Here is a 17723-nt window from a genome sequence, read left to right as displayed (position 1 = left end):
TAAAGTTCTCTGAATGAGCCCTACACAGCACCACGGGCAAGAAGGAACTTAAGGAGTGCAGTTTTGATGTTGGGATAGATAGTATTAGGCATAACACCAGTCAAATACTAATCCTGTTATTATCCTCTACCCAAACAAGTTTTCCCCCTATTAGATCTTTCACTAAACACCTCCAATTGTGCCATACCATGTAAAAAATAGTGCTGTTTTGTACTGACTCTTCAAATATGACTGGGGATAAGAATCTTACCATAATACATAAGGGGAAAAAATACTTTGTTTCACATATGAAAACCCATGATTTATGTTTCATTGATTTAAAAAATTTTTAAGTCACCTTAATCTTCCTCTGAGCTGTGATGAGAAAGGCAACGTCTCTAGACTGACAGTTTCTTTAAATTCATTCCACTTTGCTTCACTGCAGTGTTGGGTAAATGTGACAGCAATCAGGAAGAAATGTGCACTTCAGATTCTTTGTCATGTAAGTTAATTAATTGAAAAAAATATTTCCCTTCTGCAGTACGTAAAACACTATTCATAATATGCCAACAAACGAAGCCAAGCCAAACAAAAAACTTGGGTACTAGGCAGAAATGCAACATCTCTGCTCTGTTTTGTCTATATCATAAATATATTTGGGCAATGACAAGAGTAATAGAAAATAGGATTGGTTTGAATGACAAAGCTTTTCAAATGGAAAATGTTTGTGACTCATCTTACTGACAATAGTCATTTGGAACCACAAGACATTTTAAATATAATACAGAAATTTAGAAAAATTCTATATACATAATCGAAAAATAATTATTTCTATTTTGAATTTTTTTTCCCTTATATTATTGTACTTGAATCACATAGAAATTCTGTTTAGCCAGAAAATTGACTGTTAAACAGTCTGAAGTGTTATATGTTGGACCTTTGGCTCAGTAGCTAAATTGAGTTTCAGATTCCTAGAACAAGACCAGTATTTGAGTATGTATTGAATACATTTCTTAGGCTTAAGATTTCTCTAATATTCAAAGACAGTCTTGGGAGAGTTCACTATTTTGCAAGATGCCTATTTCCAATATTATTTCCACCAATCTTCTTGCATGATGACTAAAATCCAGCTTGAAATTTTGGTGCATGAACAATATGTAGTAATGACAAGAGAGTCTTGACTTTAACAGTATAAAATCTGGACAAGGTGTTATATTAACTCACCTAAATCATGAGGCAATTAATAAATATAGCTACATAATGTTGTGTAATATAGAGTAATTGTTGGTTTCGTATTACTTAATAGCCTTAGTGTTTTCTTATCTGAACAAAATAGACTTTTATAATGTTCTTTAATAGATAAACTGCTGGAAAATGCTCTCTTATTTCAGGATTATTCTATTCCCCTTGGGTTGTCAGACAGAAACTATATGGGGAGAGTTTTCAACAGTAGCAACATATAATGTGTAACTTGTGTTTTTATTTGGTGGCGAATTCTGGTATCAAAGAAAGCAAGAGATGAATGGCCCCGAGGCAGACCTTACGCCTTTTCTGGAACTGCAGTATCTCTGGTCAGGGTTTCATTTCTCAACCTACTGAATGAGCACATTGAGTCTGCCTGCAACTTGTCTGAGCAAATCCATTGGGTGGTTCTTGTTATTGGGATTTACCATCGACAAAAGGTCATGAAGCATCTTTACAGTAAATTCCCTAAAGAATATCCGCTATTTACACCTGGCTGTTCAGAAGCCACAGTTAGGCCTGCATAAATCAAGCTATCATGGATCTAGATTATGATTGGGAAATAAGGCATGATACCTCAGCTCAATCATGTAATTCCTTCCCGGGTTTTTCTGTAGATATCCTTTTTTCTTTGGCTACAGTGACCTTGTTCCTTTTAAGCTATTGTTTAAAGCGTCAGACATTTCTTGTGCATTGTGAATTAAATTTTAAGAAACTATTTAGCGTGTTGTAGAGGATCTATTAAATGTTACAGAAAAGTGTGTGGTCAGGAATCTGGCAGCAGGACATAGTGTCATATTAGAACTTTCCTATTCTGGAAAAAAAAATGTTCTTAGGGTCAATACTCCTTGCTTGTCATCACACAAGCAATCTATGGAGGGATATAAAGTCAACCAAAGTCCCTTTTTATTTTATTGTGTCAAAAGCAAAGTTTCCTTCTTCTTTTATGATCAGTTCAACATTTTTTTTTCCACAGTGGAGCAGGATACTTTTAAATGTCAAATTTATCTTCAGATGGATCTCCACAGATTCTGTTTTAAAACTTACTATTCACATACCCAAATTTAGCTCTCGTGGAAACAGTTCCAAATTACACACTTGCTTATGTATATACATGCGTGTTCTTTTCTCTTTTGTGGTGAAATTAGCGGCATTAGAACTCTGCAGAAGCTCATATCTTTTTAAATGTATTTTATTCAAGTATAGTTTATTTACAGTGTTGTGTTAATTTCTGCTGTCCAGCAAAGTGATTCAGCTATACATATACATACCTTCTTCTTCATATTCTTTTCCATTATGCTTTATCACAGGATATTGAATATAGTTCCTTGTGCTATTACAGTAGGACCTTATCCATTCTATATATAATAGACATAATTTTTTGATGCACTCAAATGAAGTTTTAATTTTTCCCTTTGAGAATGAACTGTTGAATAGTTTTCTCTATCTTATATTCTCTGGTTTGGTGCCAGCTTCCTATTTGTCATAAAAGTAGTTTGTAGTTTTTGTCATATCCTGACAAAATGACCTCTCTTTATGACTTTAATTCTAACTTACATTTTTATGGCATTCTTTTTTTTTCTTTTTACTTTTGGCTGCGTTGGGTCTTCATTGCTGTGCACAGGCCTTCTCTAGTTGCGGCGATCAGGGGATACTCTTCCTTGCGGTGCGTGGGCTTCTCATTGCGGTGGCTTCTCTTGTTGCGGAGCACGGGCTCTAGGTGAGTAGGCTTCAGTAGTTGTGGCTTGAGGGCTCTAGAGCACAGGCTCAGTAGTTGTGGTGCACAGGCTTAGTTGCTCCGTGGCATGTGGGATCTTCCCGGACCAGGGCTCGAACCAGCGTCCCCTGCATTGGCAGGCAGATCGTTAACCACTGTGCCAGCTGGGGAGTCCCTATGGCATTCTTATACATAATGTATATGGACAGTATTAAAAGATGGCTCAGCATTGAGTAATGTTTTTGCTTTTCATTAACATATGGAGAATATTTTCTTTATTTTGACAACCTGCATTTCTTCTTCCTATTTTAATATTCATGTAACATTACTGAGTATCTGCTTTGTGCTATGATTTGGTTTTGGTCCTAAAGATACAAGAGACTCATTTGAAGACACCCTCACCCCTTTCTCAGACTACCCTCAACACAGGTAGAGAGGCCGACAATGAACAAATAATAATGAAATGCAAAAGACTCTCTGATGGTGGAGTAAATAAACCTCCAAGTTCTCATAGACAGGGAAGCAGGTAAGGAACCAGGCAAGATATCGCAGGGTTACCGCTGAAGTAGTCTAGTGTAGACTGATGACAAAAACTACGAGAGCTAAGAAGAGACATCGCAGGGAGATGAACACGGAAAAGGAGACTACAATGAGGCTTACAAGGATCAGCTTCTCAGAAAAAAAAAAAAAATCAAAAGTGATTTATTAAAAGTTAATATACCTTTTCACACTTTGAATTTTGGATATCGGTTTATAATCAATTAAACTGATATTTAAAACCCAGATATTACTGAATATTTAAGGATAAGTAATTTCTGGGAATGGCAAAGATTAGTTTGTGGCAAATAAGTGTACTATTAAAAAAAAAATCTTGGTAGTCGATGTGTGAATTATTAGTCAGGTCAAGTGTCCAAGATAAAAATAAGACTGAGTATACAATAGCATACTCATTGTATTTTTGACACTGAAATGTAATTCTGATTAGGTCATATGCAATAATTTTAATGTTAAACATAAGTAAATTCTACTGTATTATGGATACTGTATGTTCAATTAACCTCATATATGAAAGGAAATCCACAAAGAGACTTCCATATGTTTAATATTAAAATTTTTTGCTTACAAATCTTATACTTACCATGATTATTACTGGTTATTTAAGAACTTAAAGAAATGAAGATGGCAAGTTTAAACAATGAAATATTAGAACCGTATGGCCTTTTTTCTTCATTTAAAAATAATTATTTATTTGTTTATTTATTTTTGGTTGCTTCGTTGCTGCACGCGGGCTTTCTCAAGTTGCGTCAAGCAGGGGCTCCTCTTCATTGCAGTGTGCGGTCCTTTCATTGCAGTGGCTTCTCTTGTTGCGGAGCACGGCCTCTTGGCGTGTGGGCTTCAATAGCTGTGGCACGTGGGCTCAGTAGTTGTGGCTCGTGGGCTCTAGAGCGCAGGCTCAGTAGTTGTGGCGCACGGGTTTAGTTGCTCCATGGCATGTGGGATCTTCCTAGACCAGGGCTCGAACCCGTGTCCCCTGCATTGGCAGGCGGATTCTTAACCACTGCACTACCGGGGAAGTCCCTCTTCATTTTATATAAGTATCACAATTGGAGACTAGATAGAAAGGGAAGAAGGAGGTTCATTGTGAGTGAGCACTAAGTTTACCGATTCTTGGTATATACCTGCAACTAAAAGTCTGTTTTTCTGAATGTACCTTTATAACTTGCAAAAGAAGTTTGAATGAGCTGCAAAGATATATTTGGAACATCAGGTAAAAATGTAGGCATTTAGGGAACTAGAAGACAACTAATAGTATAATTTAATATTTTCTGATGTTTCTAGTATACATTTTACATACTTAGTGTTACCCTGAGCATTAGTGAGGTTCAAACCTTAACAAGTGATCAGGGTTACACTAAGTACATAAAAAATATACTAGAAACATCAGAAAATATTAAATTATACTGTTAGTTGTCTTCTAGTTCCCTAATTGCCCATGTAAAGAGAGAAACATGCAGCTCTTTTCAAACAGTTACAGTGTCAAAAAGATAAACTCTCTCTTTGATTATAAAAATTGAATAGAAATTTCAGCTGGTAATGTAGGAAAAGGAAGGCATAGAGGTCCACAGTCCCACAGTGTGGACAAAACAAGGAAACTGTTTATGAAATTTTTACTACCTTTACATAAATGATAAAAGTCCCCAAAATAAACCTAGAAATCCAGGCATCTCTGTATTTATATTCTCATATATTTTTCATATGTTAGCCGTGCAGAATGTCATTGACATTAAATGACGTATTTTGGTTTTAAGGGAGAAAATGTTTAAAATATTTGATGTGAAATGTTCAGTACCAGCTACTTGTTACAAATGCATATGCCTTTCAGAAAGTTCCCTTGAGTAATGCGTGACACAATCATCTTGAAATCAGCTCAAAGACCAAGAGAATTAGAAAAGAAACCAGTATTCCTGGAAGCTATATTTTCAGGCCCAATGAGGATGGTAAAAACTATATATTTGAAAATTTTAAGCAAAACACCTAGACATTTCAATGACTTTCAAGATGTAAAATATAAATCTCTGGGATGGATTACGAAGTTACTACAATCAGAAAAAATTCACATGGCAATGTCTTTTCTCAATAAATATATACTTAAAATATACTTAGTATTAAGTCAGTGGTTTGCTAAATTTTTATGATAAAAAGATAGATAAAAAAATGTTCTCACACTGGAAAACTTTGGAAACCCATATTTTATTCAAACACCTTTAAATGTGTTCACAAAGCTACTCAAGAAACCCAGAGTTCCTTTTTTGTTGTTTTGTTTTTCATTCTTATACGATCTCACTTTCATGCTCTTGATAAACAGAATTCTTGAGGAAGTGGATATGTCTGATGCACATAGCAAAATGTGTACTTCAAAGGCATTGCACTCAATTTTATGAATTTCACTCTTTCACTAAGTTCCCTCATTTCTAGAGAGATGAGGCTGGAAGTTAGGCTATTTTCAACCCAGTGGTGATTATTTTGTTTGGAAATTTGGGTAAAATCAGTGTGGTCACTTTTGAATCCCAAACAAGTAGTACATACATACTCTTCTGCCATTCTCTTGTAGTTATTTATTTATTTCTCCTAAGAAGGTAAAAATAACTCCCGTCAAAATTTCTAACTTCATCTACAGCCTTTCTCTGTAATAAGCATCTGAACCGTGTAATTTAGAACAATTTGTTGGACTAATTAAATCATTAGTCTTTGGAAATGTGCACTTTCCTACTGGTTATTGATTAGAACTGTATGGTGAAATAAATTGTAGTTTTCACAGACCTGAAAAATAGAATCCACATTTTATTTTTTAAAATAAACTTTTCAATTTTATATCACTTTTAGATTTACAGAAAAACTGTGACATAATGCAAAGAGTTCCCATATACCCTGTGTGCAGTTTTACCTATTAACATCCTGTATTAGATTGGCACATTTGTTCCAATTTATGAACCAATACTGATACATTAAAATTAATTAAAGTCTATACGTTATTCGGATTCCCTTCATTTCTTCCTAATGTCACTTTTCCAGCATCCCGTTCAAGATACATTACATTTAATCCTCATGTCTCCTTAGGCTTCTCTTGGCTGTGGCAGTTTCCCAGACTTGCCTTGTTTGATGACCTGAACAGTCCTGAGGATTACTGGTCAGGTATTATGTAGAAGATTCCTTAATTGAGATTTTTCTGATTGTTAGACTGGGGTTATAGGTTTTGGAGAGGAAGACCCCAGAGGTAAAGTACCATTGTCATCATATCTTAAAAGGATACATACTATCAATATGACATCACCATTGATGTTGCCCTTAATAACCCGGCTAAGGTGCAGTCCGTCAGTTTTCTCCCCTGTGAAGTTACTCATCTTTTCCATCTTTCCATATTGTACTCTTTGGAAGGAAGTTACTATATACAGTCTGCAATGGAGTGGGGAATTATGTTCCTCCTCAGCCTTTGAGGGTGGACTACCTACATAAATTATTTAGAATTCCACATGAGAGGTTTGTCTCTTCTTCATGTATTTCCTTATTCAATCATTTATTAATATCAATAAAAACTCATAGATAGTTCACGTATGCTTTGGGTTATACTCTGATTCTAGCTTTGGCCATTGGGAGGTATTTTGTTTGGCTCCTGTGTCCCTTTGGCAAACCCATAATTGTGTTTGGTTGGTTGCTTGGTTGGTTGGTTTTGTTTTGTTTCTCAGCATTTCCTCACTTTCTGGCACTGCATACGGCTTCAGGCTTATCTTGTATATTTCCTGTGTCCGTCCTAGAATCAGCCATTGCTCCCAAAGCAGCCCTGCCCTTTTATTGGAGAATAGTATTAGAAACCAAAATCTGGGCACTAGGGATATTCATTGCTTCTAGGCCCTCTCAACTGACAGAGCAGGGAGATATATGTATATGTAGTAATCCGTGTATATGCACATGTTTGTAAATATTTCTATGTGCAATTAAGGTAAACATGAGATCATACTGATGTTTGCATCTCTAACACCATGTGGCATACCTTTTCACACTTTGAATTTTTGATATCGCTTTGTAAACAATTAAACTGTGATATTTAAAACCCAGATATTACTGAGTATTTAAGGACAAGTAATTTCTGGGAGGGGCAAAGATTAGTTTGTGGCAAATAAGTGTACTATTAAAAAAAAAATCTTGGTAGTCGATATGTGAATTATTAGTCAGGTCAAGTGTCCAAGATAAAAATAAGACTGAGTATACAATAGCATACTCATTGTATTTTTGACACTGAAATGTAATTCTGATTAGGTCATATGCAATAATTTTAATGTTAAACATAAGTAAATTCTACTGTATTATGGACACTGTATGTTCAATTAACCTCACAGATGAAAGGAAATCCACAAAGAGACTTCCATATGTTTAATATTAAAAATTTTTGCTTACAAATCTTATACTTACCATGATTATTACTGGTTATTTAAGAACTTAAAGAAATGAAGATGGCAAGTTTAAACAATGAAATATTAGAACCGTATGGCCTTTTTCTTCATTTTTAAAAATTTATTTATTTATTTTTGGTTACTTCGTTGCTGCACGCGGGCTTTCTCTAGTTGCGTCGAGCAGGGGCTCCTGTTCACTGCGGTGTGCGGTCGTCTCATTGCAGTGGCTTCTCTTGTTGCCGGGCACGGGCTCTCCCCCTGTTTAATCTGTAACCTCCCACTCCAACACTGAGAAACCTTGCCCTCCTTACTTGCCAACCACTTACTTAGCTGTTCAATCCCAGCATACCTGTCAAGCTGTGTCAGAATTGTCAACTCGTACTTCCGTGGGGAACAATTATATGAACTAGAGCACAGTGCTGATGTACAATATTTTTTGCTTTAATCCAACAGATTCCACTATTTCTAAAGTTCTTAGGTCAGCACATCTTCCCTCATGCTCTTCGGTGAGGTCCTTTCGTACGTTTGTCACGTATTTAGACTGTATTTTTCACATTCCATCTTGGGATCTCCCAACCTTTTTTTTCTTTCGAAGCAGACTTCTTTTTTTGTTTGTTTGTTTATTTATTTATTTTTGGCCGTGTTGGGTCTTCGTTTCTGTGCGAGGGCTTTCTCTAGTTGCGGCAAGCGGGGGCCACTCTTAATCGCGGTGCGCGGGCCTCTCACTATCGCAGCCTCTCTTGTTGCGGAGCACAGGCTCCAGACGCGCCGGCTCAGTAGTTGTGGCTCACGGGCCCAGTTGCTCTGCGGCATGTGGGATCCTCCCAGACCAGGGCTGGAACCCGTGTCCCCTGCATTGGCAGGCAGACTCTCAACCACTGCACCACCAGGGAAGCCCCCAACCTTTTAAATGACATGTTTTAATTTGCATCCATTTTCAGGTTTACACTTTGTGCTGTGAAATACTATAGACTGTCACAATCCCACAATCTGTTACCGTGTTATACAGAATAGTTTCACTGCCCTATCACTGATTATTTTACTGTTCCTATAGTTTTGTCTTTTCCAGAATGTCATATAACTGGAATCACACATAAAGTAGCCCTTTCCAGACTGGCTTCTTTAACATGGCAATATGCTTTTAAGATTCATTTATGAATCTTTTTATGGCTTAATAGCTCATTTCTTTTTATTTCTGAATAATGTACCATTATATGAATGTACCACAATTTGTTGATCTCTTCACTGACTGAAGGATATATTAGTTGCTTCCAGCTTTTAGCAATTATGAATGAAGCTACTAGAAAAACTTGTGTATAGGTTTTTGTGGAAACATAAATTCTCAAATCAGTTGGATAAATAGCTACAAGTGCAATTGTTTGATTGTATGGTAATATTTAGTTTTGCAAGAAAGTACCAAAGTGGCTGCACCATTTTGCATTCCCACCAACAATGAATGAGAGTTGCTGTTGCTTTGCATCCTTGGCCAGCATTTGGTGTTATCAGTTGGGTTCAAGCCATCCTAATAGATATGTAGTGGTATCTCACTGTTTTAATTTGCAGTTCTCTAATGACATATGATGGTGACCATGTTTCATATGCTTATCTGCCATCTGTATATCCTCCTGGTGAGGTGTCTGTTCAGATAATTTGGCCATTTTTTACTGGGTTGTTTGTTTTCTTGTTATTAATTTTTAAGAGCTCTTTGTATATTTTGGATACAAGTCCTTTATCTGATAAGCAGTTTTCAAATATTTTCTCTAAGTTTATGACTTGAGTTTTCATTCTCTTAAGTCTTTCAGAGAATAGAAGTTTATAATTTTAATAAATTCTAACATCAGTTTTTCTTTCATGGATCATGATTTTAGTGTTTTATCTAACACGTCATTGCTGAAGCCAAAGTCACTCACATTTTCACCTTTGTTTTCTTCTAGAAGTTTTATAGTTTTTATTTAAATTAGGTCTATGTTCCATTTCGAATTATTTTTTGTGAAATGTGTAAGGTTCTGTGCCTAGATTTGATTTTTTTCATGTGGATGTCCAGTTCTTCCAGAACCATTCATTGAAAAAACTATTTTTTTCTCCATTGCGTTGCCTTTGCTCTTTTTGATAGCTGAATTAATAATAATTATGAGTTTGTTTGAGTTTGTTTTTGGACTCTCTATTCTGTTTCATTGTTTTATATGTTCATTCTTTTGCCAATATCACTCTGACCTGATTACTGTAACTTTATGGTAAGTTTTGAAGCTGGGTAGTGTGAATCCTTCAGCTTTGTTCTTCTTCGCTATTGCCTTGGGTATTTTAGGTGTTTTGCCTCTCCATATAAGCTTCAGAATAAGTTTGTCAATATCTACAAAACAGCTTATTGGAATTTTGATTGGGATTGTGCTATAGCTCAAGTTTGGAAGAATTGACATCTTAACAATATTGAGTCTTCCCATCCATGAACACAGAATTTATTGGCATTTATTTAGATGTTCTCTGATTTTTACAATCAAGATATTGTAGTTTTCCACAAAGATTCTTTAAATATTATGTTAGGTTTATACCTAAATATTTCTTTTGGTGCTATTGAAAATGGTATTGATTTGCACAAATTCCAGTTGTTCACTGACAGTATATAGGCCTTCAGGTATATAGGAAAACAGTTGACTTTTGTATATCAACCTTGTAGCCTGCAAATATTTCTTCAGCTTTGTTATCTTTATTTCTTCTTCTGGTATTCCAATTATGCCTATGTTACATCTTTTGAAATAATCCCACAGTTCTTGGATGTTCTGGTCTTTTTTTTTTTTCCCATTCTTCATGCTCTTCGCATTTCTCTTGGGAAGTTTCTACTGTTCTCTCGTCAAGCTCATTGATGCTTCTCTTGGCCATTTCCAGTCTATTGATGAACCTGTCAAACACATTCTTCATTTGTGTTCCAGTGTTTTGATTTCTAACATTTCCCTTTTTTTCTTTCTTGGAGTTTCCATCTTTCTGCTTACCCCACCCATCTGTTCTTGTGTGTTGTCTACTTTTTCCATTACAACCCTTAATACATTAATTATAGATATTTAAATTTCCCTGTCTGATAATTCCAGTATCTTTCATATCTGAATCTGGTTCTGATGCTTTCTTATGTCTTTTCAGACTTTTTTCTTGCTTTTTAGTATGTTTTCTAATTTTTTTTTGTTGAAAGTCACATATGTTGTATTAAGTAATAGAAACTGAAGTAAATACACATTAAGTGAGTTTCTATTATTCTGGCTAGAAATAGGGCTGTATTTAATGTTTGCTATCACTACCAGATGCTTCAAATCCTTCTAGCATCCTTGTGCTTGTCTGTTCTGTTGACTTTGAGCCTTCCCTAAGTGCTCCTCCTCCAAGAGAGTGTGTATCTTGCAGTGCTTTCAGTTATAATCTGCTATTATTATCCTGAAGCCCTTTTGGTATGGTGGGAATGTAGAGTAGAAGGAAAGTATTCTACAGTTGTATGATTAAATCTCCAAGTCTTTTAGTGGGCCTGTGTTCCTGGGCTGTGGCCTTCACGGGTGTTTCTTAGCTTCCCTCCCCACCTTAGGTGAGGCAGGAAGCCTAGAAATACCTGGAGTGGGAACAGTGCCCTTCACTCAGGTAGGTTAATATGACTCTGCTAAGATATTTTCCCTGAAGAATGGGTCTTTGTATAGGAGTGTTCTAGGGCATTTCATGATGGTTACTCTTCCCTCCTCCCTAGTAGTGCCACAGTGGCACCTTTCTGAGCTGTTCATCATGAGATCTAGGTAAGCTTCCTGGTGGTGAGACCCAGGAAACTCTGGGACCTCCACTAAGAATGCAGCCTCCAGGAAGTTCTCCTTCTCAACCTAGGCCATATTGTGCCTCCAATAATACATCAAACTTACTGTGTGCTTACACCAGTTTATGGTTCTAGCAGCTTCTCTGCATGTATTCTGAAATTGGCCATGCATCTCTGTAGGCATCTGTCTCTCCATATTTGGGGGTAGTAGTTTTTTATTACAACTTCATTCTCTGATGGTTCCAAGAAATATCATTAATTTTCAGTTTGTTCAGGTTTATCTTTTTGTAAGGATGGGAGTGATGGTTTCCACACTCTTTACATGTCAGTGTTTAAACTAGAAGTCCCTCACACTTCACCTTTGATGTCTCAAAGATTGGCCCAACCTATGTGCTAAGGGTTGAGTGACTACCACACTCTCATGAAGAGGCTTCTTAACCATCACTAAAGAAGAGCTCCTCCATCTCTGGTGTGGAAATGTGTGTGTGGCCTTCCCTTCATCTGAATCTGTATTAAGACTGGAGTAGGGCTTCCTTGGTGGCGCAGTGGTAAAGAATCCGCCTGCCAATGCAGGAGACACGGATTCGAGCCCTGGTCCGGGAAGATCCCACATGCCGCGGAGCAACTAACCCTGTGCGCCACAACTACTGAGCCCGTGCTCTAGAGCCCACGAGCCACAACTACTGAGCCCATGTGCCACAGCTACTGAAACCCGCGCACCTAGAGCCCATGCTCCGCAACAAGAGAAGCCACCGCAATGAGAAGCCCTCACACTGCAACGAAGAGTAGCCCCCGCTCGCTGCAACTAGAGAAAGCCTGCATGCAGCAACGAAGACCCAACGCAGCCAAAAATAAATAAATTAAATAAATAAATAAATAAATAAAGAGACTGGAGTAGTCCCTGCTATTATAGTTTTCCCAAGGTTGCTGACCTTCTGGAAGCTGCCCCCTCCTCCTTTTCTAATGACCTCAGTGTTACGGCTCATACTGCTACCAAGACTGTCTCTTCAAAACCCTTCTCTCTGCACTGCCCCAACAGAGGGGGAATAGGAGCCCCCTACCTTTTCTGTGCCATTTCTTTATTCACCCCCAGGCTTCCTCACAAGGCTAGAGTAACTTGTAAGACTTCACAGAAAGACGGGTGCTTCTAAAAGGAATTGCAAGGTAGAGGGAGAGTTTTTAAAAAGAAAACTATGTACTAAATATATCTTTCCTATAGTCCAAGCAAAAAAGCACTTAAGAATTTAAACCTTCTCTATGAGTCACCTTATGGTGGTTCCTATTTCTTAACTTTACTCAAAAGGGGAGAGCTCTTCTTTATTTTCTCATTTATTTTATTGTCAACAGTTATTCATTGGGCTCTATATCAGTCAGTGTTCCACATCTTAGAAGGCAGCTACGAACCTCTCTGTGCATTTGGGAAGCCTCACACCCTTCTCGTAGAAATCAGAAGGCCCTCAGGACATACTTCCATTGCACAGCAGTAAATGTAATAAAGAGTTACCTCGTGTAAAGACTACCTGGTCTGCAGACTTCCCAGCAGGCAGTTCGTGACGGTTGGTGGGACTCCATGTCTCCAAGGACAATTCACGGTTGTGTGTGAGCGCTTCAAAACATCCACGGAGGCGTCCAGTGTAGCAGTTGGTGTGACTTTTAGGCATGTATGTTATGGTCTTCTGAGGGTCTAGGGAGTACTCTTGGAGCACACACACACACACACACACACACACACACACACACACACCTTTTTAATTCTCAGAGATATTGCAGCCCCCTGAGGAAGGGAAGCATGTTCTTAACTGTCCCTTCCTTCTCTTATTTGCAAGTTGTTTCTCTCATGATGGAGATTGATCTTCAGGTTTATTCTGGTGGGGTGAGGAAAGTGTTCAACTGTTGAGACATTTTTCTTAAGGACACTTAGCTAAAGAAATATATAGTCAAATCTCTAAAATTTTCATTTGAAAGATCCTTTCAAATTCTTTAAGACAAGGACTATCCTCAAGTTTCCAATTTGAGGATGGTTGTGTACATGAGGAGGTGGGGGAGACTTTCTCAGTTACATGTATGTGGTGAAGAGGGAAGGACTTGACTAGGCCCTTAACTATACTCTCCTGGATGTGGCAGGGAGTGGGCAATGTTTTAGGAAGGAGAGAGTTGAGGAGGTAGACAGGCAAGGTAGAGGCAGGCAGCTGCGCTTTTTTCCTATCTATGAGAAAAAAATGTTCTTTTTTTTTTAACACCTTTATTGGAGTATAATTGCTTTACAATGGTGTGTCAGTTTCTGCTGTATAACAAAGTGAATCAGCTGTATCCCCATATCCCCTCCTCTTCGTCTCCCTCCCACCCTCCTTATCGCATCCAAAGCACCGAGCTGATCACCCTCTGCCATGCGGCTGCTTCCCACCAGCTGAGTTACATTAGTTTTGGGGTACAGTAAGGTAATTTTAATAAGCTCACCTGGAGAAATCGTCTGGCCCTTCTTTCCGCCAGGCAGCGTAGCTGCAGGAACGCCACTCACATGGCGGTTACGTGGAGCGCACCCCTTGGAGCGCAGTGCCATTTACACGGATTACAATGGGAAGGAGGCCCCCTAGCGTTGTGTAGCAAAGCTGGTTGTGGCAGCCTTTGGAGCAGTAAGAATTTTAATTTTCATGTAAGTTATCTGTAGTTGTATTTTCTTTGGAGAGTTGTCCAAAATCAACGGTCTCCTTCAGCTGATATTAAGTCAAACGTCTGTTCTCAAGGTCTTCATAGTACTCATTGCACTGCTATCAGAACTTGATTGACTTGTCAGTTTCCCTCTACCTGGAACTCCAGATCGCTTTAATCCCTTGACCAGTAGTTGCAAGCACGCTGTCTGGCACAAAGGAAGGGTTTGCTAAATGTTTCTGAATTAAAAGGAATTATTCTCTATGACATACACCCAATTGCCCTGCATTTTTTTCTTCCTAATTTTAATTTGTTGTCAATTTAGTTCACAGAGAATGCACTGTGTTTCTATTTATTAAATTAAATATCTCCTAGGGGTAGCATATTAAAAATTAAGCTTAGTTAAATCTCAATTTCCTGTGATCATTATATAAGCTGCTCATTGCTGCATCTCATATTAGCTTGGTTCAATGGTTAGATGGTAATTGACATGAATACTTAATGACCACTTTTCCATTCTGATATATTACTAGTGATACTTACAGTTTAAAGTGCATTAGGGTTAATTATAAATGCTCATAATTTGCCCACCCTTCTGACTGACAGTATATTCTTACACCTCAGAATATGGTGCGCACTCCAGACCTGTGTAGGAAGAATACTGGTCTTCAGAGGCTCAGCAATCACCATTGTCAACCCTTCCGTTATCTCAAATCTATAAACTAAACTATTTCTGGAATTTTCTACTTTGTCATCCATGTTGCCAAAAAGATCGTTGTGAAGTGTAACCTAAAGTCTGAGTGTTTTGTGATAACAGAGAAGAAGATATTATCTTTAGCAACTATCACAGTCTCTTACCCACAGGAATTTACAGGATGAGGCAGTGGAGCTCTCCTTTCTTCCCTGTCTCCCTCTCTTTCAACTCACCTGCACCTGTGCTGCTTCCTTGGAGGCCACTGAAACATTGGTTTCTTTCAGATACGATTCTTCGACTCAAAAGTAGCTGGTAAAGTGGGTGGATGCACATTATACTAAGCACGTCATTAGACAAAAGCTTTTCTCTTATAAGGTGATGTGAATGTCCAGATGTAGTAATGTAACCATCAGAGGCCTTTCTTATAATCTCACACATTCTTCATTCATATGATAAAAAGGTGAAGTGATGCTGTCTAGTTAGATTGCTCTGGTCATTTCACACATTTCACTTTCTTTGTGAATATTCCTATGAATATGTCCAAGTTCAAAGAGAAGCTTTACCAGTCTTCCAGGCCATAGCCATGTATCATGTTTCTTTTCTGTTTTCCCACAACAGACAGGACAGTGTCCATGGTAAATATTCGATGATGATTATTTAGGGAAAAAGAGTATGTATTTAACTGGTTGAATTATTTAACCTACTTAATCATCCTAGAATTAAGATAATATCTGTTACATGCAAAAAAAAAACTAGAACGCAGCTGACGTTTTATTTTACTACATCAGCAGGTGTAGTCCAAAGTTTAATAGCCCTGTCACGATGACTTGTTCAACAAAACAGTTCAGAAAGATGGTTTGCACAAGCAAACTTCAGGGAGGACGTCTAAGATCAAAAGGGGCAGGCAGTCACCTTGGAGTTGAGCATATAAGTTCACAAATTCAAAAATTAGGGAGTCAGGAAGATCCTAGTTATGCTTGGATTTTAAAATTCTCGAGAACATTGCATTGAATCTGACTCAAATCAAAAATGAAAGTAATCTTCCTCTTAGGGCTTTTCCATGCCTACTTCAGTACCTACAGTATAGTAGAGGCTCAAAAAATACTTAAGGATTAATGTTGACTGAATAAGGAGGAATATAGCTATGACCACCACCATCACAAGAGAAGGCTGCAAATGAAATTAAACTGCTTTATTTAATCTCAGAAACTGAATAGGAAATAAGAAGTTGACTGCTTTTAAAAACATATCGCAGAATGGATGCTGATGATATAATTTTTGTGGGCCACTTTATTATGCTTTTTATTCATGTATGAATTCAACATTTTATTATAAGCACTAAAGTGATATATTTAATTATGGAGTTAAATTTTTTTTTTAATTGCCAAATGACTTACAAGTAGAACATTTGTTTGTACTTGATTGAACTGTTTTGGTCATGATGTATCATTTCACTCCCTGCTTTTGAATAAAGATACTCATTTTCATTTACTGTTAGTACACTTCAAGAAATGTAATTAAAAACTGATGACTAACCAAGATACTGTGTACCAGGAATGTGGAAATATTTACTTTCTGTGGAATGTAAATTAGTTGGATATGCAGATTTTGCATTACATAGATCAGAGTTTTCAAATAAAATCTCAAGCAATGTGTTTGAAAGGGCAAACATTAATAATTTGTTGCTCATTCACACAATTGTTTTGAAGCTCCCCTCCCCATTTTCCTGCACCTCAGATGAATGATTCACTCATATAAGATTGCCAGTCTTATTTAAAAGGCCATTCCATTGAGTATCTTAGACTTAATTTTTATGAAAGTTTTTAAAAAATAATTTCCAATTTACATTGTTCAGGTCCATTTCACTTGAGTATTTTGTCATTTAGAGTAATAACTCATCAATCCGTTAATGCAAACGTTCTTAATGTTACTTTTCTTAGTCCTATGAAATGTGCTATTTTGAACCTCTGAAATGTTATAAACCACCAGATTGCTAATTGCTTTGGATGCTGTGAAAAATAATTACTCCACATTATTTTTGATATTTAATTGACAGTGTAATGCATTTAACTAAAGATCTGCAATGAACTATTTCTAATTACTGAGGGTGGTGGAGTGGAAAAACTAGGCTGTAAAACTTTACAAGGAAACAATGTTTTCTTCATTACATTAAAAGTTATTGTTGATATAACTTTTTCAGAGACAAACAAAAAAATTCCTTAAATGGGAAGTTCTGGAAAGCTAGAAAGAGTTGTGGAATATTTTTATTCATGATATAGTAAGGAGATTTTTAAAATTATTATTTTAATAGATTGGTGATGGGTGTCATATATTAATTTTACCATGCTTGCACTAAAATTTCTCCTTCTTTAGTTGGCAGAATTTTATGAGAGAGATAGTCATGCCACTGCCAGAATGAGTAATGCTCATCACTGGCCTGTGTTCAATTCATTCTGCATCTGTAGGACATTCAGCTGAAAAGCTATGCCAAATTTTAGATATTGAAATATGTAGATATATGAGGAACTGAGTCTGTTCTTAGCTCTCAAGGTAAGAACTTCTTGTTAGAAACTGATCTTTGAAAATAACTTAGAACCTGATGCAAGGAATTCCCACCATCTACAAGTGTCACAAATCGGGGTGTAAAACGTTAGGCTCTTTGAGTAAGACGTGTACTGTTTTCATTGCCTGTGGTTCTGAGGTCATTAATGATCA

The 17723-nt window shown here is 37.1% G+C and overlaps 1 protein-coding gene across 4 annotated transcripts in view; it reads left to right on the top strand.

Moving 5' to 3' along the window:
* The window catches only part of MARCHF1 (membrane associated ring-CH-type finger 1), an 859229-nt gene that overhangs the window by 500999 nt on the left and 340507 nt on the right, over positions 1-17723 (top strand). The window lies entirely within an intron of this gene.

This window comes from Balaenoptera physalus (assembly GCF_965194825.1).
Source record: "Balaenoptera physalus genome assembly, chromosome: 5".
NCBI classification, from domain to species: domain Eukaryota; kingdom Metazoa; phylum Chordata; class Mammalia; order Artiodactyla; family Balaenopteridae; genus Balaenoptera; species Balaenoptera physalus.
The sequence above is the reverse complement of the archived record's forward strand: the minus strand, read 5'-3'. Positions and strand labels throughout refer to the sequence as shown.